The following is a 25,079-nucleotide window of genomic DNA, read 5'->3' as shown; positions in this document are numbered from 1 at the left end:
CTAAAGCGGGGAGGAGGGGTTCACAACACCCTTGCAGTGAGTATACCAGTAATTGTCAATAAGCAAGCAATGTGACATACCAATGCCCGTCCCTGCTGTCACTAGTTCTCCCCCTCCAACTGCCACTGCATCTGGCACACTGGTGCTGTCGCTGGCCCCATTACACATCTTAGATGCCAGATACACCTCCACTTATTATTTTTTTAAGAACAAATTCAACAAAATACAATCAGAATAGATTACTATAGTTCTGTCTTCTTCTGTCATTCACTTTAAGAATTTTGTTGGTTAACTATATTAGAAAAGGCAGGTAGTCAAGTCAAACTAATCACAAACGTTTCATAATGGACCTTCAGAGCTAACTCACTAAAGCACAAAGAACAGGTGGAATAACTGGTCAACTAAGAAGATATGGTGAGGTCTTGGTTGGAAAGTGCAATGGGATCATCCTCATACTACTATCTAGCCATGCTGTACTGTATGGTACACTACTGTATAATGAATAATAATACATACCACACAAACTGGGGGGGTCCACCATGACCATACCCACCCTCTTGTTTTACTGTTAGAGCAGGAACAAGAAGGCCTTCTCAACAAATATGCACAGAAAAGCTTACTTGGGCATGCAATCTTCATGGTAGAATACCCGTCTTAAAATCTGTTCTCTTAGTCTTAAAGTACCAGTCTACATGATATGTAAGGGGGGAAGGAAAGGAGGACGTTAGCTACAGAAATATGAAATATAAAAAACTGAGATAACAAGAATTTAACAAACCTTAGATAGAACAAAGATGAGTAGGGAAAAAAGGAGACAGGCACAGTAAAAAAGGCAACATTATTCTAAAAAGTAATAGGTAAAACTTAAAGAGCTAATAATAATAATAATAAAAAAGGAGGACTTACTTGTGCCAGCAGATCCGTCAGCTGCAGCACTGGTAGTGGCAACAATCTCTCCCTGACCCACCTCCAAACTTGCCTTATTCTTGCCCCTGGGTGCTGGGATAAGAAATGAAGAAGATTAAAGAAATAGATTAGTGATCCAGTTAATGTTAAAAAAAAAAATTTTGACTGGCAAGCTCAGTAACATTACACTTTTCTAAATCAGATTGCCTATAGTACTAGTATCAAGATGACCTATTCTTAATTTCCAAAACCTAAGCTCTATTACACATTTCCTAAATCTAAACTACATTTGGAACTACTAATGCATTGCAACGAATAATCTTTGCTTCTCAACCACCTTTGATGGGCCAACTCAGTCTCCCTTTTCAATGCATACTACATATCATTGGAAAATGTTCATTGGGACAAACTTAGCCACTTAAAGAGCGGTATAGAAAAATGCTAACCTACTGATATTAATTCCTACTACTACCACTGTCTTAGTGACAGGACAGAGGAGTCTGCATGGCTTCTTAAATAATCAGCCCAAGCAAGCACCAAATAGTAAGAATAGATACCATCAAGCACCTGGCTAGCTCAAACAGGATCACATAATTGATTGTAACATAAACTTAACTCACCTCTAATGGTGGGAAGCATGCTACTTGAAAAACAATTAGTATTGTAAAACACAACAAATAAATATTTACTCTCCGATCCCTGACAGCTCGACACCCAGCAGGTCGAGCAGGTCCTGCTTGTAGTCCAGTATGTCTGCCCAGTTGTGTGTTAACTGCTGCTGGGTGCGCTGGACCTCATGGGCTCAAGCACACACCGGCAACCCTCTCCCACAGCAGTCAATGTTCCTTCAGGGAGTAGCTGCTCTCAGGCCTGCTGCCTGCTGCCAGCATGGAGAGGAGGTAGTGCTGCATATAAAAAGCATGCGCTGCCACCTCTGCCTCTGAAAAAATTACATGGGGTTGCACTCCCTGTAGGCGCTGATGACCGCAAGGTGTGCAGCGAGCAGCCTCAATGGCATTGCCGTTCCCTCTCTGGCCCCTCTCGCCCTGCTCCTCCATGGTCCACGATGGTCAAAAAAAAGAGGAGAGATAGGAAAAGGAAGGAAGGAAGGAAAAATGAAAGAAGTAAATGGAAAATCAAAATTAGTACCAAATGGTCACGGAAAACACAATAAAATGGCAAAACCTTAAATTACACAAACACAAAGACACACAATGATACAATACAGGAAAATGAGGGGTTGATGAGTCAGATAGGCAGAGGATTGAAAAAAATAAGGATGGATGAAGAAATCAGAGCCTAGCCCCATGCACAAAACAGAAAACAAAATGGCTGCGCTCAAGCAAATTGTGTGGTGCCATTTGCACACAGTTTCCAGCGTGAGAAAGTGCATTGTACTCCTAAACATCAAAAACACTGCACAAATGGGTGAGTCAAGCAGCTCTGTGGTTAAAAACTGGCTTCTTGCTTACAGTTGTAGCCTTAAAGCTGCAGCCTAAACACTGCAGCAACAGATGCCAACAGAAATTATTGAGACATAGAACCTCCAATTGAAAACATTAGGTAAGTCACTTCTAAATGAGCCTTGTAGCTTACAAAGGTAGGTGCTTCATGTATAAATTTCAGGACAAGCTGTATATTAAGAACAGGACAACCTTGCCTCCCCCTGTCAGTCACTTGAAAGAAAGTGTTTTACCACTGTTGATGGCGGGAAGTTCACCCTTTGGGGAAACAGGACATATGTTTGGAAGTGTTGAACATAAGCATCCAGGAATTTGGACAGGATGAGGATGAAAATGGCTGTGAGATCCCAGCACCCATGCCCCCTGTCACCTGAATGGAGCCCGAAGTCATAAAATGGAGCACAGCTAGCACTTGCACAGTTGTAGAGATGGCATGCTGATTTCGATTTGCCGGTTCCAGAACAGGATCCATTAATGCACAGAGGTCATGGATTGTAGCTCTATTGAGTCTGTAGGTGATAATGATGTCACGTTCCTCCATAGTTTCGGGATCTACCAGGAGTGGTATACAGATGGGGCCCACCCTGGCCACATGGGTCTGTACCTATGAAGGAGGAAATAACACATTCTGAGTGTCAACTTACACTTGCATCCTATGATGTCACTGTATTTTTCAAAGTGCGACACGTAGGTAACACACACAAACGGAAAGTATGAGGTACAAATGTGTGCGAAGTTAACTCTGTCATAATGGCATCACCCTGTGGACACACTTCCAAAGATGGGTACATGTGAGGATAATAGAATAATGTCAGCAAGCGAGGAAGGGGAGAGAGATCGGGGCCCTGGATGAGGCCCCTGGCCAGGCTATGGTGACGTGGTAGTAGCAAAACTGCAGCCTCCTGCCATCCAGGTATGATAGAGTGGAAGTGACTTCATTCTGCTGGCGTTAGTCGTCATGGCAGAATGCGGTGTTCACCACCGTGCTCCTGATCATTGGATTACATGGTTGTCAATGGGGAACCTGGGCCAATCATGATCGCCGCCGGCGCTAACGGAGCACACCGCTGTGGTACCTACGCCATTTTGTCAGACCCTTTACACTTGACTCCAGATTCCCGTGAAGGGTGTGTGTGCTGCTGTATCCTATCCTGACTGGTCCCTGACATGGCACGCGTTACAGGGGAACGGGCCCTTGGCCTTCACCGCGCAGGAGCTGAACAAGCAGGTGGACGGGCTCCTACCCATATTTGCGAAGTTGTATGGGTGCCCAGAGGAGCAGGAGAGTAGACATCTGTCATGCTTAGATGTGTGTGATTTTTGCGGATGCCTGTATGCATGTGGGTTCGATGTGTGACTGCCCAGCCATAGAATGTATGGCACGTTCTGCCTGTGAGTTGAAAACATGCCTCTCAACAATGAACATTCCAAATGGAACGACATGGCATTTGTTTTCGGTGCACACATACTGATGTCTGTTTATTTGATCTGTGTGTCCCATGCAGGTCAGTGCCCATTAAAAAAAAGGGCTGTGGCAAGCCATTGCCAAGGAGGTGCAGATCTTGGGGGTTTACAACCAGTGGAGCACCCACTGCACGGAGCGGTGAGAGGACCTGAGGCGCTGGGCCACAAAGACTGGAGAGGCAAAGCTGGGGAAGGCCTCCCAACGAGGAAGGGCTGCCCGTCAGACCCTGACTCCCCAAATGGCCCACATTCTGGTGGTGGCCTACCCAGATTTGGATGGGCACTTGAAGGCAGCACAGCAGCCATAAGGGGGTGAGTAGCAACACTGTTGTGATACCGCTTTGATGGATGGATATTGGTGCTGTGTTATGTATGCATTGTAGTGCCAGGCACTTGGACAGGTGTGTTCCTGCAGTCCTGTCCCCTCCAAGTCCTTGGTATGGTGTAAGGGCTAGTTTGGGCAGTCTCTATTGGCCTATGAAGGGTGCCCTTTCTGTCATCTGGTATTCATTGTGGCCTTATGGACTTGTGCATTGGCTGGGCATGGTCTCTCATGGGTGTACTCTACACAGTGTATCAGGTTTGTGTTTCATGAGGTTTATTTGGTGTATTCTGGGGTCATGCCCACTAGTTAGGGGAACATTCATTACGTATGTTGTCTGTGCTGAGTGTACGTGCGTGACCTGGATGGGAGTATGTGTGTGAGCCAAAATGTACATATATTCAGTATTTGAGCATCATCTGGCGAGGGAGCTGAGGCACTGGCGAGTAGGGATACAGCAGCCCACGGTTCCAGGGAGGCAGAGTCAAGCAATGCCAAGGGGACCAGTGGGTTGGAGGGTGAGGGGAGTACCACAGGGGAGGAACCTACCACTTGAGGTAGTGACTCTGATACCTTCTCCGATGGCAGCTCCCTGTTGGTGGCGGACCTTACAGGGCCCACCCATTCTTTGCCATCTTCTGCCACCCCCATAACATCACCGCCCTCCCAGTTGCTCCTCACCGAGTTGCCCAGACCCACTCACCCAGGAGGGTGGGCTTCTCCTTCTCCCTAGGTACCTCATCCCTTGCCTCAGTCAGCCCTGCTTCCCATACAGAGGAGGCTATTGACCTCCTGAGAACCATCTCAGTAGGGCAGACAACCATTGTCAATGCCATCCAGGGGCTAGCATTCCAGATGCAGCAATGCAATGCATACCTGGAAGGCATTCATGGTGCCATTTATGGCCTACAGAGATCTTTTCAGGACCTGCCCTCCTCTTTGATGGCAGCCAATGTGCCTGGTCTTTCCGTCACCCCTCCCACCACCTCCACCCCTTCCAGCACCCCACTCCCTTCACCCATCCCGGGCACACATACAGACAGCCATGCACACAGACCAACACACAAGAAGCACACTGAAAAACACAAGCACCACACTCCCCACCACAGGCAGGCACACACCCAACATACAAAAACACACACAATAACATCCACTTCCCCCAGTGTGTTGACCTCCCTCGCCACCCTGTCTGTCACCTCACCATGCACACCCACACGTATTGCACCCTCAGTCACTGCTGCTGCCCCATTCATGCAGTCACCACAACATCTGACATACAGACATGCACCCCAGACACCACAACTGCACTCACCACAACTATATTGACAAACACTTGCAGCACACTCACCAGACCTGCAGACACCCAGACAACATCCATGTACACTAGCAGCCTGTCTTGTCCCACTGTGTCCACCGCCCTCCCAAAACACTCAAACATTCAAAGACATCCACACCACACACATCCACCACACGTAAGCATACTTTACAGGCACCTGCATCCACGACAGGCACACCTACATCTGAAACTTACACTCCCTCAACCTCCACTCCCAGACCTGCCTCCAAAATCCCCTCCAAATACACCTCAGAAGCTTTTCCTATCCGGTTTTCACCTGTTTGAACTCACTTGCCCACCCCGTCTTGTCCTTAAACGTGCCCATGTCCAGTCCATTCCTTCCTCATCCAAGCCCACCCCACTCTGCCCTTCCCATTCCCGAGCCCCTTCCCCAGGGAGTAGGAGTCCCTGTGCTGTGTTGCCCCTGGTCCCTCTGCCACCCCCGGTCCAAGCCCACTCCCCCTCCTTCAAAGGGCAAGCAAAACCCCCTCCACCTCCCAAACCTAAGCCCTAGCCCCCACTTCCAGACGTGAGTCCCCACCCCGCGACCCCTGCCTCTGTTCCCTGACGTGCCTGGCTGCCCCATTGATGCCCCTTACGAGTGGAGTACCCTTTGCACATGTGGGAGTCAAGTTATGCCTATATTGGCCCTTCAGAGATTGAAGAATGGACTGGCCAGTTGCCTTATTTTGACATTATGGCCCTCATTACAACCCTGGTGGTCGGTGTTAAAGCGGCGGTAATACCGTCAACAGGCCAGTGGTAAAAAAAAAGGAATCAAGACCATGGCGGAAACCGCCAACACAGATAGCCACTTTAACACTCCAACCGTCATGGCGGTAGAAACAAACGCCGCGGCGGTAACCGCCAACAAACAGGCGGAAGACAATGTACCGCCTACTGTATTACAAGGCACCAATCCTCCAGCTTTTCCGGGGTGGTACCAACGCCATCAAAAGCACGGTAGAAACAGGACACGGAAGGGAAACCACTCACCTCTCGACACCCAACGAGGAACCAGGACGCCATGGAGCCTGAGTTACAGGTGCTACCAATGTTGGATTACCTCCTCATCTACCAGGAGCAGCAAAGACGGCGGCGATGACCACGTGAGTACTGCACCTAGTACACAGGGGAGGGGGAGGAAAAAGAGAGTGACACACACACGCAACACACAACACCCCACCCCACCCCTCACCCACAACACCATACACATAAATACATGCAACAACATTACATTTACACCCTGTAACCCTCTGGAAGAACGCAAGGACAAAAGGGAATGATTGTAACAAGTGTTATCAACTAAAATTCAGATATGGAAACAGGTCTGTAACAGATCAGTATAAACAAGTATGTACAGCAACTACACAAGTTCAGATAGTGTTCCATTCATTGTCCGTGGACCAGTGGTCCCAAAATGCATGGGTGAAGCCCACACATGATACCTGCCTCTAAACGGAGAGAACAATGCTGGGGCATCAGGTCAAAAATAAACAGGCACCTCAGGTGGAAGCGGAGAGGGGGCACCTCAGCCGGATGAAGAGACGACGCCACTGCTCCACGAGTGGGCTCCATGCCCACTGATTGGTCCTGGGGAGTGCAAAGCCACAGTCTCACAAGTCTCTCAATTAGGTGGTTTGCCCACTGATTGGTCCTGGGGAGTACAAAGCCACAGTCTCTCAAGTGGATCCTTTTCTCCACTGGTTCTGGAGGGGGCTTGGTGCCCAGAGTGTTTCATCCTGCAAAGGACTGGGGTAGTGGATGCTCTTCTCCACTGGTTCTGAAGGGGCTTTGTGCCCAGAGTGCTTCATCCTGCCAAGGACTGGGTGAGTGGATGCTCTTCTCCACTGGTTCTGGAGGGGGCTTGGTGCCCAGAGTGCTTCATCCTGCCAAGGACTGGGTGAGTGGATGCTCTTCTCCACTGGTTCTGGTGGAGGCTTTGTGCCCAGAGTGTTTCATCCTGTCAAGGACTCGAGTAGTGGATGCTCTTCTCCACTAGATCTCGAGGGGGATTTGTGCCCAGTGTGCTTCACATGGTGTGTGGCAGTTCCCATTCCCGCACGTGGGTGTCATAGCCATGAAATTTCCTGGGAACATGTAGCATGATACTCCCTGGAGGCAGAGACACACTCCACCCTGCGGCGACTCAGCCTGCCAACTGCTGGTACTGCCAGTGTTGGTTTGTGGTGCCTCATGTACGCTGTGTAGGGTCCCAGACATCTCCTGCATCCTTGGACAACTGCCCACTGGGGAAGATGTCCATGCCGGCCTTGGTGGCACAGTCTGAGTACGTCGCGGGGCAGGAGGCGGTGGTTGTGGCAGTGTCAGTGGTGGACATGCTGGCGGTGATGCATGTGTCAGCACCTGGGGAGGGAGACACCAGGACGTGTTCTGCAGCCTCGAACGGCTGCCCACTGGGGATGATGCTGGGGACTGGAGCACAGGCAGCAGGCGTGCAGGTGGCGGTACAGGTGGCGGTGCAGGTAGCGGTGGTTGCGGCGATGTCCACCGTAGTACAGGTTGATTTTCTGACCTGCAGAAGGGGTGTCACCAGTCCCTCAGCCTGAGGCTCCGTGCCCTGAGCTGCGTTCCCTTTAGCGTTGTATCCATTCCCCACCTTGGAAGTCGCTGCTGGGACCTTGGCACTGTCCGCTTTTGTCCTGGAGGAGGCCTTGCTGCTTGGTTGGTGCGGCTTGTCTTTACGGCATGTTGTCCCCTTCTTCACCTTGGCAGGTAGTGGAATAGGGTGATCCTTGGCCTCATTAGGTGGCGCACTAGTAGCTCTGATGGGTGCAGCCCGATGTTACAGGACCTGCAGGGAACAGTGCTGAAGGATTTTGTGGCTGAGGTGCTGGGCTGGCCCCAGGGAAGGGTGGGGGTGTGTGCAGGGAAGAGGTCAATGTTAGCCAGGAAAAGTTTTTTTAGACACACTGGGACGGGAAGATGGAGGGGGTTTGGGAGTGGAGGAAGAGGTAGTGGTTGTAGGAGGTGTACGTCTGCTGAATTTGAGTGACGGTGCATGGGCTAGAGGCTGTTGAGAGGTGGATGGCTGTTGAGTGGGTGTGTGCCGGTGTTTGTGTAATTTGGGAGGAGGTCTCACAGACAAACTGGGAGAGGACACAGGGGACGTGTGCATGGTAGTAGGGGTGGTGATTGCACGTGAGCGGTGTGTGGTGATGGGCGTGCTGGTGATGGAGGTAGTGGCTGAGGATGTAGTGCATGCAGGTGTGAGTGGAGACGAGTCAGGGAGAGAGGTGGAAGACATGGAGGAGGAGGACACAGTGGAGGCAGTGGATGTTGGTGTGTCGGCATGGGTATGGTGCTTGCGTGAGTGCCTGTGGGATGTGTGGTGCTTATGTTTGCCATGTCCACTCTTGTGTGTTGATGAGTGGGCATGCTGGTCTGATGGTGTGCTTGGGATAGGCTGAGGTACAGAAGATTGGGTCTGGGTAGTGGAAGTTGAAGGGGGGAGGCTGGACACAGGGACAATGGCTGCCATCAGTGCTGAGGCCAGAGCCTGAATTGTTCTCTGTTGGGCCGCCACACCAGAATGAATGCCCTACAGGTATGCATTTGTTTGCTGCAAATGCCTATCAACACCCTGGATGGCATTCAAAATGGTTGATTGCCCAACAGTGAGGGGTCTCAGGAGGTCAATAGCCTCCTCACTCAGGGCAGCAGGGCTGACTGCGGCAGGGCCTGAGGTGCCTGGGGCGAAGGAGATGCCCACCCACCTGGGTGAGCAGGCACAGGAAACTCGATGAGGGGCTGCTGGGAGGGCAGTGCTGGTAGGGGGGTGGCGGCTGTACCTCTTGTTGCGGTGGGCACAGAGGTGCCCACCACCGCAAGGGAGCTCCCATCAGAGGAAGAGTCGATGTCGCTGGTGTCTCCTCCTGTCCCCGTCGTGGAGCTCCCCTCGCCCCCCCGTCCCACTGGTGTCTTCAGACTCCGTACATTCACCCTCCAGGGCGTGGTGGGTTGCAGCTCCCTCCTGCTCCAGTGGCAATGCTCCTCCACCAGATGATGCTAATGCACAGAAGGACAGGGTGACAAAACAAAAAGGAGGGGAAGACAGAGGAGACACATAGTCAATGGCTGCCACAACACCACCGTTGGCGGACACAACACACAGGGAGCAGCCCTATGCACTAGGCCATGCACTAACAGTTCAGGGGGAAATCACATGCCCATGGTGGACTGTGCCTATACCCATTTGATGCACACCTGGAACCCACAGGAGCCTGACTAGATGTAGAGGGCCATTACCACTTTTGGGGTTGGACTGGCACTGAGCCTGGCTAACAATGGATCTACCCTGGCACGCTTGCCCTATCCTAGGGGAACCCACAGCCCTCTGCCCACACTCAGAAACCTCATAAAGCGCTCTGAGTCAGCTGCATGAGACAGTACTCACCCCTTTATGGCTGCTGTGATGCCCTCAAGTGCCCATCCAACTCCGGATATGCCACCGCCAGGATCTGGTTCATCAGGGGGGTCATGGTGCGACAGGCACCCCTTCCATGTTGGGAGGCCATCCCCAGCTGGGCCTCTGCCGTCTTCTTGCTCCAGCGGCGCAGGTCCTCCCATCTTCTGCAGCTGTGGGTGCTCCGTCTATGGTAGACCACCTGGGTCCACACTTCCTTGGCGATGGCACGCCAAATACCCTTCTTCTGGTGGGCGCTGACCTAGAGGAAAATTAAAGTAGGAATGGCTTTTACTCCCCTGTCCGGTTATTCTTACTCATTGGCCACAACCACCCACACTGGCCCACAAACACAGACACTGACCATCCTCTCATGCTGGCCTCTGCTCACCCCCCACCTGTATCTTCCAATGACGCCACTCCATACATTCATGTCCCATCCATCATGCTCACAGTGTACTCACCTGTTTGTCTGGTGGACCGTAGAGTTGAGTGTACTGGGGGAGGACCCCATCCACCAGTTTGTCCAACTCCTCCGCAGTGAAGGCAGGGGCCCTTTACCCAGACACTGTAGCCATTGTCGCTTCCAGACTCCAGTCACAGCAGCTCTTGCAGTGTAGGTCCTCTCCTGTTGAAGGTCAGGTATCAAGTGACTGAACAGATAGAAAATGGCGGTTACGTCCGCGGTGGTGCATATCGTCAAGGCCGGCATACATCGTCATTGGTTCCTGGAACCCACAGGGCCCAATGATAACAATGCTGAATTGTGCCGCAGTCTTCGTCCGCCTACTGCGACGCTACACAACACCAGCGCAGTTACCTCATTTCCCTTTGTCCCTCCTTACAGGTCAGGCAGCCGCCATTTCAGGTGGCCACATGGCAGGGCACCTAACTGTGTCACAGCACTTTTGGGCAGGAATAAGGACATACAACGCTAAACACAGATTACATCACATTTGTTCTAAACAGCCTGTGAAACCTATGTGGTGTATGACCCTCTGCTCACCCTTCTTCTCCATAGGGCACATCCGCTGTGGCAGATGATGAGATGGCGTCATCCTCCGGTATACTGACCCCTGGTGGACCTATCGACATGGGGTGTCTTTGAGGTGCCATGATGTGGTGTGGGTGATGTGTGAAGTGCTGTCTGTTGTGATGTGTGGGAGGATGTGTTGGGGTGTGTTGTTTGAGGTGTGTGGATGTTGTATGAGTGATGGTGTTGTGTGCCTGTGGATGCTGGCATTGTGTTTGATATTCTCACTCTCTGGGCTTCTTCCAAACAGGTCGTTGTAAGGGGTTGTAGGCAATGTGGTTGTGTGTTTTATAGTGTTCTTGGTGTGTGGGTGTGGTGTGTGTATGTGTTTCAGGTGTGTGTATTTTGAATTGTCCAATGTGGTTGTGCTTTGTAAGTGTGTGTGTATTTTGAGTACGGCGGTGAGTACCACCAATGGAATACCGCGGTTGAATGACTGCCGCGTTGATTCATGAGTCGTGATAGTGTGGGCGTAGTTCTGTTGGCGTGACGGTGTAGGTTTTGCTATCACCAATTTATCAATGACCTTTGGTGTGGCGGACTAGTGTGGGTGTCTGTATTGTGGCGGATTTCTAGATGTGGGTCGTAATACCTGTAGTGGCATTCCACTGCGTCCACGGTATCTTGACGGCTGTCAGCACGGCGGTAAGTGGGATTTACCACCAGGGTTGTAATGAGGGCCTATGATTCTTACATTCAAATACAGTTCAGTGCCCAGTAGTGCCGTTGGTACAATGTAGTGAATGTAGTGTAGCATTTCACTGTGGGGGTATAGTGTGCACATGTGTGTACTTTGGCGCAGGTCTTTGTTGGCTTGTGTCTGGTAAGTACATTTTGTTGTGGTATGTTTGGCTTGGGATGTGGGAGGGGCTGGGAATGCGTTGCGGGGTGAGCGGGGTGTGTGTAACTGTGCCCTTTCTTCCCATGTGTACTAGGGTGCGGTACTTACCGTCATCGCCTTCATTGTCGGTCAAGGTCCTGGAGGAATATGGCAAGGAGCAGCACTGGGATTATTTCCAACTCTCTCTCCATGTCTGCGTCAGCGTTTTCTGTGTGCCTCCGGTGAGTGTTTCCTTTATATTGTTAGTTTCCACCACACTTTGCCTGGCATTGGTTCGCGTCCCGGAACTGCTGGCGGTCCGGTGTTTCATTATTTGGTGGGCAGGTAGGACCTTTTTGCTGGCCTGTTGGCAGCCTCCTCCGTCTTCGTCGGGACTACACAGATGGTGGTGTGTGGATGGACGGCTACTTGTTTTTCATATGCTTCATTATTTTACAGTCCGGACCACCAGCCTGTTGGTGGTACTTACCACCACCGCCGGCGGGGCAGTGTTTACCGCCATGTTCATAATGACCATCTATATGTTGTACTATGAACCTCATCTGGGAAGATCATCACTGATCTAGATGTGCAGGGAACTTTGTGCTTTTGAGCATGCTCTTATGTACTGGAAGTAATGGTTTTTGTGTGAATGTGTGTGTGTGTGTCTGTGTGTGTGTCTTTGTGAAAGAGAGAAAAAGCTAGAGAGTGGGAAGAGGGAGAGAGAGAGCAAAGTGCCACATGGGCAGGTAGTTGGTTTGCATACTTTTCTTCATAAGGTTACCAGGTCAGAACACAAGGAGAGGTATTATAATTTCCTATTGTGTATTCAGACCTATGGTATTTGCAGTGACAAGGTTGAGTAAACATACACGTGTTTGATTTCAGTACAGTAAATCTGTTATTGCGAAGCCTTCTGTGGGTCCATGTGACAAAGACTGTTGTGAACCTTGTGCTCAAACTTTTCTGTGTAATTCTTGGGCCAGTTAATCGGGTAATTATGAGTGGAGTATTATTTTGTAAGATTCCCCTGTGCTACAAGATGTACAGGTTATCCTAATGAACGAATAACTTGGATGTGAGTATAAAGCAGTACCCATAGCCTAAAAAAGGGGGCATAGGTCAGACCATCCTGCAATTATGTTTGACACCACTGATTTACATGCACTAAATAGAAAGTAGAAGCAGTCAAATTAAAAAGCACAGGATGTGCACTGAACAGATCATTGTCTAATATAACTATTTGTGATGCCATTATACATTTAGCAAGGACCTCACCATTTAGATGATTAAAAGTAAGTAGTTCAGCATCCATATAAAACAACAGCATCTTTCATTGCGTTTACCTATGCTGCTCACATCTCTTGTGATGTGCAAATTATGGGACAGATTTATTTTAGGATTGGGATTGCATTGTCTCTGCATGTTGCAAAATCATGCAAGGATAAGGCACACCTTATTTCAGATTTATTTCACCACACAAGGCCACCTTGCATAGCCCTACGTGGCTTAGTAAATCTGGAGTAACATAAGGCAGCACAAGTCACTGCCTTGCATTACTCTGCACCAAGAAGACATTAAGGCCCGTATTTATACTTTTTGACGCTAAACTGCGCTAACGCAGTTTAGCGTCAAAAAAATTAGCGCCGGCTAACGCCATTCTGAAGCGCCATGCAGGCGCCGTATTTATAGAATGGCGTTAGCCGGCGTTAGCCGACCGGCGCTGCCTGGTGTGCGTGAAAAAAAAACACGTACACCAGGCAGCGCCGGCGTAGGGGAAAATGGCGTATGGGCGTCTCAAAATGGGGCAAGTCAGGTTGAGTCAAAAAAATCGCCTCAACCCGATTTGCGCCATTTTTTTATGACGCCCATCCCCCATTAACATGACTCCTGTCTTAGCGAAGACAGGAGTCATGCCCCCTTGCCCAATGGCCATGACCAGGGGACTTATGTCCCCTGGGCATGGTCATTGGGCATAGTGGCATGTAGGGGGGCACAAATCAGGCCCCCCTATGCCACAAAAAAAACCCAAAATAAATACTTACCTGAACTTACCTTAATGTCCCTGGGGTGGGTCCCTCCATCCTTGGGTGTCCTCCTGGGGTGGGCAAGGGTGGCAGGGGGTGTCCCTGGGGGCAGGGGAGGGCACCTCTGGGCTCATTCTGAGCCCACAGGTCCCTTAACGCCTGCCCTGACCCAGGCGTTAAATTCAGGCGCAAATGCGGGGTTTTTTGCCCCGCCCACTCCCGGGCGTCATTTTTGCCCGGGAGTATAAATACCACGCACATGCCTGGGAGTCATTTTTTTAGACGGGAACGCCTACCTTGCATATCATTAACGCAAGGAAGGTGTTCATGCCAAAAAATGACGCTTACTCCATGAACTTTGGCGCTAGACGCGTCTAACTCCAAAGTATAAATATGGAGTTAGTTTTCCGTCGAATTTGCGTCGAAAAAAACGACGCAAATTTGGCGCAAACGGAGTATAAATATGCCCCTAAATGAGTGGAGCATGTGTGTTCCCAAGCATCCACCTGCATATTCTCTAACATTTCCAGATTTACCAAGACTGGTAAACTTGGGAATATGTCAAAATTGTACTCCTTCCTGATGGAGGCATGATTAGGAGAAATATCTTTATTTCTCCTTGTTTCCTTTATCTAAGTGTGCTGCAAAAACAATCCTGTCTGCAACGCAAGCACTTTTGCATCATGGCTCAAGGGTGCCAATGTTGGCACTAGGCAGCAACAAGTGCTCCAGCACAAAGAGAGAGCATCATACCTTAATAATTTCAGCCCTCTCCTTTTGATGCAGCACAGTAAGTTGCCTTACTGCATTGCACTGCTTCAAATTTTGTCCTGGCCCTATGGGTTTCAGTTCTGGCACGGCAACATTGAGCTTCCAGCCTTTTGAGGTCATTTGCATTATTAAAGTTAATGTTTGTTCATAAATCACTAAAAGTGAGCTATGCAGTGTCTTCTAAAACAATGTGTTGTTTCTTATTATAACTAGCTCACACTTTTCAATTTATATGTTTTTCAGAGTCCCCAGGCTATGATACACACAGGGGGTCATTTTGACCCCAGCGGTAAAAACTACCTACCGCCGCAGCGACTGCCGCAACAGGCCATTGCCGCAGCTACCAGCCATCCGTCGGATTATGACCATAGCTGGATTTCTGCCAGAAGGAGGCGGAAATCCAGCTGTGGCCATGCCAGCGGATGGTGTTAAGGTGGTGCTGCTGTCAGCAGCAGCGCCACACCTGTAGACTGCCGCCGACCGTATCATGACACATGATATGGCCTGGCGGTGTTCTGCTGGTGGACACTGCTGCTGGCAGCACAGCCCCGTCCCGTCTCCGGGCCGGTGGACTCCCTGACAACAGGTAAGTCAGGTGCTCCGACAAGAGAGGGGCGTGGGGTTGTTGAAGTAAGCCTCAGCAAGGCCTACTAGTGCAAGGGGTTCACCTTTCTCTGCACAAAGTCCTCAGACCATGTAGGAAGAAGTTGGCACAGAAACTGAAATAAAAGACAAAGTTTATTAACCTCATGAGGTGGTACTACAGTTCAAACAGCACCCTTCGGTAATGTTTGAAGTAGCACACTGAACTGAGAGAGCATGGTCCTTTTATACCCATGCAGGGGCTAAAAGGAGGTGGTACAATTATAGAAGCAAGACTTGCATACATGTAAGGTCATGTGGAAATGCACAGTCAACAGGTAGGAGGAGCTAACAGTTTTCAAGGACTAACAGCTGCAGACCTTACTGAGCATATGCGAAAGTGAGAGATGCTAAATATAACTTGTCACTAGGCAGATTTTCAAGAGTAGTTAACAGAAAGGTAGGACAGAGCATATGGTTAGCACATGACAGCATGTGGCAGAGAAAATGGCTGCCATGAATACAAAATGGATTCTGTGAAATGTTCACAATAGTTACTAAATACAAGATGTCTTCTGCTAATGCTTAATCTAATCGCTGCTAAACTACAACAGACGACCCATTCAGCATTAGCTGAAGACATTCGTCTTTCTAGGATAATCTAAATATTCATCTTGTATATTTATGCTCATCATTTCAGCTATTTCTTTATCTAACATATGTTGTGCTTTCATTTCTGTAATATTTCTTTTGGTAGGCATACAAGCAGTAATACACATGGAGCAGAACATTGGACCACACTGAATACAGATACAGCATGTGAAAAATATTGCAATCATTACACACAGGATAGTCAGTAGTTTCCAGCCCCAGGTGGAAACAAGAGCCCAAAACCATCCAGAAAAAGTCCAAGTACCAGTCTCTGTGTGGATTTCTGCAGCAATTTTATGCAATTTAGATATTGCATCATATACTGAAGGTGAGTGATCGGGAATAAAAGAACAGCAACTACTACCAATGATGCGACATGCACCACCTCGGTCAGCTAATATCACATTTAGTACCATACGATTTTGGAGCGCTACAATCCTCGCAATTTGGAGCTCCTCAGTAATATTCACAAGTGCCAGAGCTGCCTGATTGGTAACAGCTTCCACAACCCTAGTCAATCGTCTCACTTTCCTACTGTTTAACGCAGCACCCACAAAGGGGAACAACCCTAAATTAAAATCAACATATTGTTGCAGGCTAGTATCCGTTTGGTCTACCTCATTTGTACTTATTGCCCTTTTATATCTATTTTTAATGATGTCATTGAACAGTTTAAAATCTCGGTGATATGATGCAGGGGCCAAAAACACAGGGGGTAATAGAAAAGATACATAACACACACCTGACCACCCAACAGGTAGTTGGTAATATCCACAGTTACCACAAACACAATATGTATTATGTGAAGCTATAAAACTACTATTATTTAAACCCTCAATAGTTAAAATCAAGGTACAATCGCTTATCCCTACTGGAATTCGCCCAATGCTACGTATACATAAATCTGCTTTAGTTTTTGTAACAGAAATCACAAATTGTTCTTTCTTGTCAGAGTCTCTTATTTTTGTGAAGACATATGGTATTGAAACATTGTCCAGTTGATACTCTTCCCATTCCCATTTAGTTCCTTTGGCTTAGGGATACCCATCTTTGTCTTGGTAGCATACTTTATTAAAGCGAAAAAGAAGTCCGCCCTCTGTACGTTTTCCAGATGCAAACAAAAGTGTGTACCAAGTTTGACAAGAACCATTGTGTGAAAAAGGAAGAGGAATGAAAGGTGTTCCTCCTTTCTTTTGATGCACAGGTATCATTCTACATACCCAACAGTTAGTAGTATTTGTAGCATTATGAGTATGATGCAACATCTGAATGAAAGTATTATTGAAGTACGATTGACGGTGCTTCTGCTCCTGATAGGGAAGCGTAAAGTAATAGTGACCCTGTGGTACTGGAGTAGTGGCAACAAAAAACTCACGAGCAGAAGCCTTCTTTTCAACAAACCAGGTGATTACTGCTATAACCACCAAAACAACAACAAACCCCATAGTACTAATGATCAGTTTGTTATTCATTTTAGCAACAGTGATAATCGACCCTTTCAGAAATGAATTAAAAACAATCTTTGGAGCTCTTATCCCTGGTCAGCTGCTGATTTCTTCACCACGGGCCAAGACGGCTGTCACTACTCTAATGCACGGCTGATCCCCCCACCTTGCCACATTGGCTCTCCGTTTCACTAACCCAGGACGGTAGCTCAACCAGTTTTCTCCAGCACTACAGATTTTTTCCTCGGTCTCAAATTATATCACGACACTCCAAAAATCGTATGGTCCGGGAAGAACTCTGCAGATCCGTCAGGTGATATAGCACGGCCTTTCTCCGTAGTCAAAATCTCTCGATGATCGGTCAGCACAGCAGGTTCCACCAAGGTAGGTAGCAGTGAGTACTATGGACCCAATACTTTCGATTCGTCACTCGAACTGCTGTCCTTGTCACAAGGAGCACCTGCTCTGGGCCTCGCCACCTTGGTTCCAAGCTGCTTGATCTTTCAAAGGACTTAATCATCACCTGGTCACCAGGTCGGAGTTCATGGCCTTCACCTGTAGATCTGTCAGGAAGTGCTTCTCGAACCTGTTGAGGAATAGAAACCAAATTGTCGGTTAACTGTGCCAAATAATTATTCATCAGGACACAAGGTACATCATATACAGAATTTGGCTTAGGAACTCCGCAAATATTCATTGGCCTCCGAAAAAAAACACTTTGTATGGGCTAAGGCCGAGTCAAGAGTGTGGCACTGACCTAATAGACAATAATGCCAACGGTAATGCATCCGGCCAAGTTAAGGATGTGGAAGCCTGTATCTTCGCTAACTTCATCTTCAAAGTAGCATTATACCTTTCCACCAACCCTGCTGATTGTGGGTGGAAATCCGCATGGAACTTCTGTTTTATCCTTAATCCTTTCAGGACATACTTAATAACTTCCCCAACACAATGAGGTCCGTCATCATTCCATAAAAGTCTGCAAACACCAAACCTAGGGAAACATTCTTTCAAAAGCGCCTTCGCTGTGGTAATGGCAGTATTATCCTTTGTGGGGTACGCCTCTATCCATTTACTGAAGGCACATACCACCACCAAGACATACTTTAAATTGTTGCAGCGTTCAAGCTGAATATAGTCCATTTGTAGAACTTCAAAAGGTGCAGTTGGTGTAGCAAACCCTCCCGCAGGAGTTTGTGTCCCTTTTCCAGGATTGTATTATAAACAGATCAAACAAGACTGTACTACTCTCTTAGCTGTACTGGAAATTTCTGGATGTTCCTAAACTTGTGTAAGCAACTTCGTTATTGTTGAAGCTCCAACATGTGCCAGCCCATGTGCCATCTGAACCATAGGTTGTACAAAAGCTATAGGCAATTTCCATTTATCCATCTGCTTATTCCACCAACAGCCCTCATCATCCAATTCTCCATCTTCAGACCATTGCTCACGTTCTTTCACAGAAGCAGATTTCTGTATATCTAATACATCTTGTCTAGCATTATGCCAACGTTCAGCTTGTGACTTCACTACATACATAGAAGTAGTACTTCGCTGCATCGCAGTCTCACGTGCTACGCGGTCTGCAAGAGCATTACCTTGCCCTATCTTATCGGTCAATTTCTTGTGTGCACTACATTTCACAATAGCGAGTTTCTTTGAATATGTCAATGCAGTCAAGAGGTTATGCACTAATTCTCCGTCCATTATCTGCATCCTGTGGGATGTGAGAAAACCTCTCTCCTTCCAAAGCAAACCAAAATCATGAGCCACTCCAAAAGCATAGCGGCTGTCTGTATAAATGTTCACACATAAGTTTGTACTAAGCTCACATTCTCGTGTCAAAGCTATTAGTTCAGCTGCTTGAGCTGACTTCTGTGGTATACGAGCTGTCTCCACTACCGTGTGTATTGTGGTGATTGCATATGCTGCTGAGGTCGTACCATCTGGCAACTTCAAACAAGACCCATCAACCCACAATTCCCCGTCTATATCTGGAAGGGGCGTATCTTGTAAATCAATATGGCCCTTTGTCTGTTCTTCGGTAAGGAATATACAATCATGTGTTTCTTGTGTCTGAGGCTGAGTCACCGGATATGGCAACAAAGTGGCTGGATTTAGTGTTGCACATCTCTTCAGTGTAATGTGAGGAGCCAGCAATGTCAACTCATATCCTGTTATGCGAGCGCTAGTTAAATGTTGTGTCTTTGTTTGATTTAAAAGAGCATCAACCGCATGGGGTACTAACACCAACAGCTTATGTTACAAAACTATCCCTTCACTCTGACGTATTGACACAGCTGTTGCGGCAACTGAACGAAAACACCCAGGCAATGCTCGAGCGACAGGATCAAGTACTGCTGAAAAATATGCACAGGGACGCTGCTTATCGTCATGTGTCTGTACTAAAACTGACAATGCACATCCATCTTTCTCATGTACGTAAAGTGCAAAAGGCTTCATGTAATCTGGGGTACCTAAAACTGGTGCTGAACAAAGGGCTTGTCGTAGCTGCCGGAAAGCAGTCTCACATTCATCTGTCCATGGGAGGGGCACTGGAGTATCTTTAGTCAAAAGTGCTAGGAAAGGTTTGACAATGTATGAAAACCCTAATATCCATTGCCTACAAAAAGAAGTAAGACCAAGGAATGCACGAACATCTTTCTGAGGAGAGGGTACTGGTGTGTCTAAAATTGCTTGAATACGATCTGATGTAAGTGCATGGCCCTCCTTAGACAAAAGGTGACCTAAATAGGTTACCTTTGGTCTACAATATTGCAATTTCTTTTGTGACACTTTATGATGGTGTGAAGCAAGAAAAGAAAGTAAGGACAAAGTGCACTTTTCACATTGCTCAGGGGTATCAGCCGCCAACAAAATATCATCGACATATTGTATGAGAGCCACAGCTTCAGGCAAAACAAAAGAATCGAGTTGTCGTTTTAACGCTTGACTATAAATACTTGGACTCTCAGTATAGCCTTGAGGAACTCTGCAAAATCTATATGATTGTTTATTTAAAGTAAAACCAAACAAATATCGGCTGTCCGGTTGAATAGGGATCGAAAAGAAAGCATTCTTCAAGTCTATCACAGAGAACGTAGTTGCTGTCAGGGGAACCAAAGTAAGAAGTGTTGTGATGTCAGATACCACAGGATATTGTGGTATCACAATCTTATTGACTTCTCGTAAATCAATAATGAATCGGTAAATCCTGGTATCAGTATCCTTTTTCAGAATAGGAAGAATCGGACTGTTACAAACATTATACAGAACTTCCTCAACAACTCCAACTGCAATAAGATCATGCACAATTTGTGTGAGTGCTTCTTCGCCCTCCTGTGAAATGTTGTGTTGAGGCAAAAGTGGCAATACAGCTCCCTCCTTGACACTAATATGTACCGGTGGAATAATCATTTGTCCCACATCAGTATCTGAAGTAGCCCACAAAGTACTAGGGAGTGAAGCTAATACAATATCCTCTTTAACAAGACAAACTCTTTCCATCACAGGATGATTATCATTTAAAATAACAAGCACCCCTTCAGGAGAGCATCCTATTGTAGCCTTGAAATACTTGAGCATATCAAGACCCACAATATTGTCTGGTGTATTTGGAGAAAGCAAAAATGGACATGGAGCAGTAAATTTATCAACATGGAATGCAAGTGGTTGTGACAATGGGCTAGGGGAAGGTGTTCCATCGAAACCTATCGATGTAATTGTTAAGCCAGACAGGGGAGCCCTTGGAATCAATTGTTTAGACAAGGTGCTACGAGTAGCTCCTGTATCAACCAGAAACTGATCAGTAGAACCCAAAACATGTGCTGTAACATAGGGACGCCTCTGATCTACTAGAACTTCAACTGATTCCTTACCCCATCCAAGGCAATCCTATGCATAAGCAGAATCTTGGAAATCAGGTTGCACATGGTTAGACATCTCGTATTGGTTCCGTCTATCAAAAGTGTTAAACCCATTCTGCCCTCGTACATTAGCATCAACCCTAGCATGATCATTCGTGCTTCTTCTAGGCCATGAATATCCTGAGCGATTTCTCATTTGTCCCCGACCACGTGAACACTGCTGAACACGTGGTGCTGGACAATCGGCAGCCCAATGCCCAAATTTCTTACAGTACGCAAACTGATCAACAGACAAATTCAAATGAGTGTAAGAACAACCATAAGATCCACGTCCACCTCTATCACTACCTCTAAAAGGCGGACCATAAGCTTGAGCCAACATAACCTTCGTCTTTAATTCTTTAATCTTTTTATCCTCGCTACCTTTTGCTTCTAATTCGTGACATTCATAATACTGAGCCATAGTCAAAAGAGAGACCGGAGTAGAGGTAGCTATTCGTGGTAACAGATTTATGACATACTTATCGACAAACAAATGTCTGCCCGTATCATCTGACAATAACTGGCCGCTAAAATCATGAAATGCTTCTTCAAAGCGTGTAAAGAAATCAGAGACCGATTCATCAGCCTTTTGCTTACAAGACGCTAAAACAGTCCAATCTATCTTTTTAGGGGGAATAATCATTTTTAACTTAACTAATATGGCTGCGTGAAGATCTAGAATCAACTGATATGGCTTTTTCGCAGGTTCCCTATCCCCGTCCATCTGTTCTAGTTCTTTCCATGACGCCCCAAAAACTGAACGATCATCAATTTTACGACCAGTTCTCCACATATCTGGTGGTAATATCAATCCGAAAAATAAATCAATGTCAGCCAAAGTCATAGTGCAAGAACTAATTGCTCCCTCAACTTCCGCGGGTCAGGTAATGCTGTTTTAAGTGCCATTACATCTGCCCTATTACAAGAAGTATACACCCAATTATAAATAAAATAACCCTTAGCATCAACAGAAGTTTTATCATCACTTGTACCCAATCCTTACATACTCATACAAAGGAACGGCCTCCCGCATTGGTTTAGTGTGAACTATCATAGTCTTATCTGTTCCGAAGATGGAAGCTTGCACCCCACTGGTCTGAGATGTCCGTGCAACTACCTCCACAGCCCTTTTCTCCTCTTGCAAACAGACTGCCGCAACACATAATTTCACCAAACGCCTGATTGCACCAGCCACCTGGGAGAAAACAAAAAGACCATCACACATTTGCTTATGATTAGCTGCTACATCATCGGGCTCTAACTCATCAGAATATTTCCGATATAGTTCAATAACTTCTGAGCCAAATGCCTCAGTAAAATATAGCTGCTCCTTTTCCGTCCACCCTTTCATGTTGTCTAAAAGTTCAGAAGCACAGACAACGCTCCGAATTGTTTTACGAGCAATAGATCTAAGCTCAGACGCACGGTCAGCAGGCAACATAGAGTGACTGTCTCGCATCTTCTGTTGCTCCGAACTGGAGGCCTTAACTAACTCATGAGGGGCAGAAGGAACAACATACGGAGGTGGAGGGCGATCTAATAACAATAAATCATCATGTGGTTTATTAAGGATAGGATAGAGAGGTTACCTAACAGTGTATTGGCCAGTTACCTGTAATTTATGTTCTTTCTCTTCTAGCTCCTTTAAGTCATTTATTTCTTTCTTTCTCATTTCCAATGCTTTCACATATACATTCTTCCATTGCTCTTTCTCAAGTAAGGCTTGCTCACGCTTCACTCGTCCACGCACTTCTTTCTCCCACATTCGTGCACAGTCAAACATATATTTCCTAGACTTTCGCTTACACATACATTGTTCCACATACTCAATCTTTTGCAAATCAAATGACCCATGCATTTGCCAACGTAACTCAGGATCCGCACAAGTGTATTTATTCCATAATGTGCTGTACATTATAGAAGAAAGACCATGTTTAACATACATATCTCTATTGGGCGTCCCCTCTGGGGGTGCCGGTTGTGATTCTTCCAGTCTCAAATTGGTACCATTACAAAAGCAACACATCCTACGAAGTGCGCTAAAAACAGGCATGCCAAAAATAGTGCAGAGTATGCAATATTATAATTAAAGTAGCACTTAAGGTGCCGTTCAAATCAAAATTAAATTGGAGAAAATTCTCCTCATTACCTGCCTATGTAAATTGCAATTTATATATCAATCCAAAGGACACAAATTGACTAGTCACCCAAAACACGAGAGCCAAAGTAAGTAGTGCTAAACTACATGACCAAACAAAGGCATCAAAACCCACAGCAAGTGCAGTAAAACGGCTTTTACCAATCACAGGGTGTCCAGGTTCCTACTGCCAAGTTCTAAAATCGACCAAATGGTCACTGCATGACGAATGAACAAAAAGGATCTCAGTTGAGGACCGGCGCCACCTGGATGGTCAAATCAGAAAGAAGGGAAAAACGCTGTGGTTGCCAAGACTCGGGTCTCCTCAGGCATTGATCATCCGCAGTGAGATCCCAATCCTTCGTCGCGACCAATCCGTTGGGCGTCCGAGTCGCAGATGAGTCCCTGTTCGGGCGCCAATTTGTTGAAGTAAGCCTCAGCAAGGCCTACTAGTGCAAGGGGTTCACCTTTCTCTGCACAAAGTCCTCAGACCATGTAGGAAGAAGTTGGTACAGAAACTGAAATAAAAGACAAAGTTTATTATCCTCATGAGGTGGTACTACAGTTCAAACAGCACCCTTCGGTAATGTTTGAAGTAGCACACTGAACTGAGAGAGCATGGTCCTTTTATACACACGCAGGGGCTAAAAGGAGGTGGTACAATTATAGAAGCAAGATTTGCATACATGTAAGGTGTGAGAAAACAGGGCTGATTGCAGAGGCCCCATAATTTTTTGCCCCCATTTTCCTCTTTTTGCTGGTGTTTTCCTGACTTTGATGGTGCCCTGGGTACTGCTAACCAGTCCCAGGGCCTGTGCTCTGTGTAAAATGGATATGCAAATTAGGCTAATTATAATTGGCTAAGTTAACTTACCTATAAGTCCCTAGTAAATGGTAGGGCATGTAGGTTTAGGGACCACAGCATAGGTGGTGCACACCTAGGTGCACTGCTGAGGTGCCCAGTGTCATTTTAAAGGCAGGCCTGCTTTGCTGGCTGCTTTTAAATTAAAGTTATATACAAATTCGACTTTGGAATTAAAGGTACTTCCAAAGTCTTAAACTACCTTATTTTTACATATAAGTCACCCCTAAGGTGTGCCCTATGTGCCCCTAGGGCTGGGTGCCATGTAACTATAAGCAGGGACTTTATAAAAATAGATTTATAAGCCCTGGTGAGGTAAAAACAGCCAAATTCGTTTTTCCCTCATTGAAGTAAATGGCCTTCATAGGCTAGAATGGGCAGACTTTATTTTAAATTTTAAAGTCTCCTTAAATGTTACATACCAAGAATTTGGTATCAAATTAATTGTTATAATAAATCCCACAACTTCCAGTTGTTGGATTTAATATAACTTGTTCAGGTAAAAAGTTTAGACTTTACCTAAAAAGTTGCCAATTTCAGCTCTGCATTGTTTTTGCTGCTGTGCTCTGATTGGCCAGCCTGCAGCAGCTTCTGCCAGGCTACTTTGATGAGGTGTGAAGTGGCCTGGCTTCACACAAAGGAATGTGCTTGGGGGAGAGAATCTCCCCTCAGCAGATGGTGAGGCAGGAAGGGGGAGGGCTGCCAAACTGGTCTTCAAAGGCAGAGAAGGACATCTGGAGCACCCAGCAACACCCCCACATCCTGCAACCCCAGACAGCTAGGTGCCCCCTTGATTAGATTAGGAGAGGGCAGGAGAGGGGTGTGTTTATGATTTTTAGCCACACCAGTGGGTGGGCTCAGCCAGATGTAACCTCCAAAAATCAGATTCAGACATGTTGGATTTTTAGAGACTGTTGCCTTTTGGG

Source organism: Pleurodeles waltl, chromosome 10 (genome assembly GCF_031143425.1).
Source record: "Pleurodeles waltl isolate 20211129_DDA chromosome 10, aPleWal1.hap1.20221129, whole genome shotgun sequence".
Taxonomy (NCBI): domain Eukaryota; kingdom Metazoa; phylum Chordata; class Amphibia; order Caudata; family Salamandridae; genus Pleurodeles; species Pleurodeles waltl.
Note: the sequence above shows the minus strand (reverse complement) of the source record.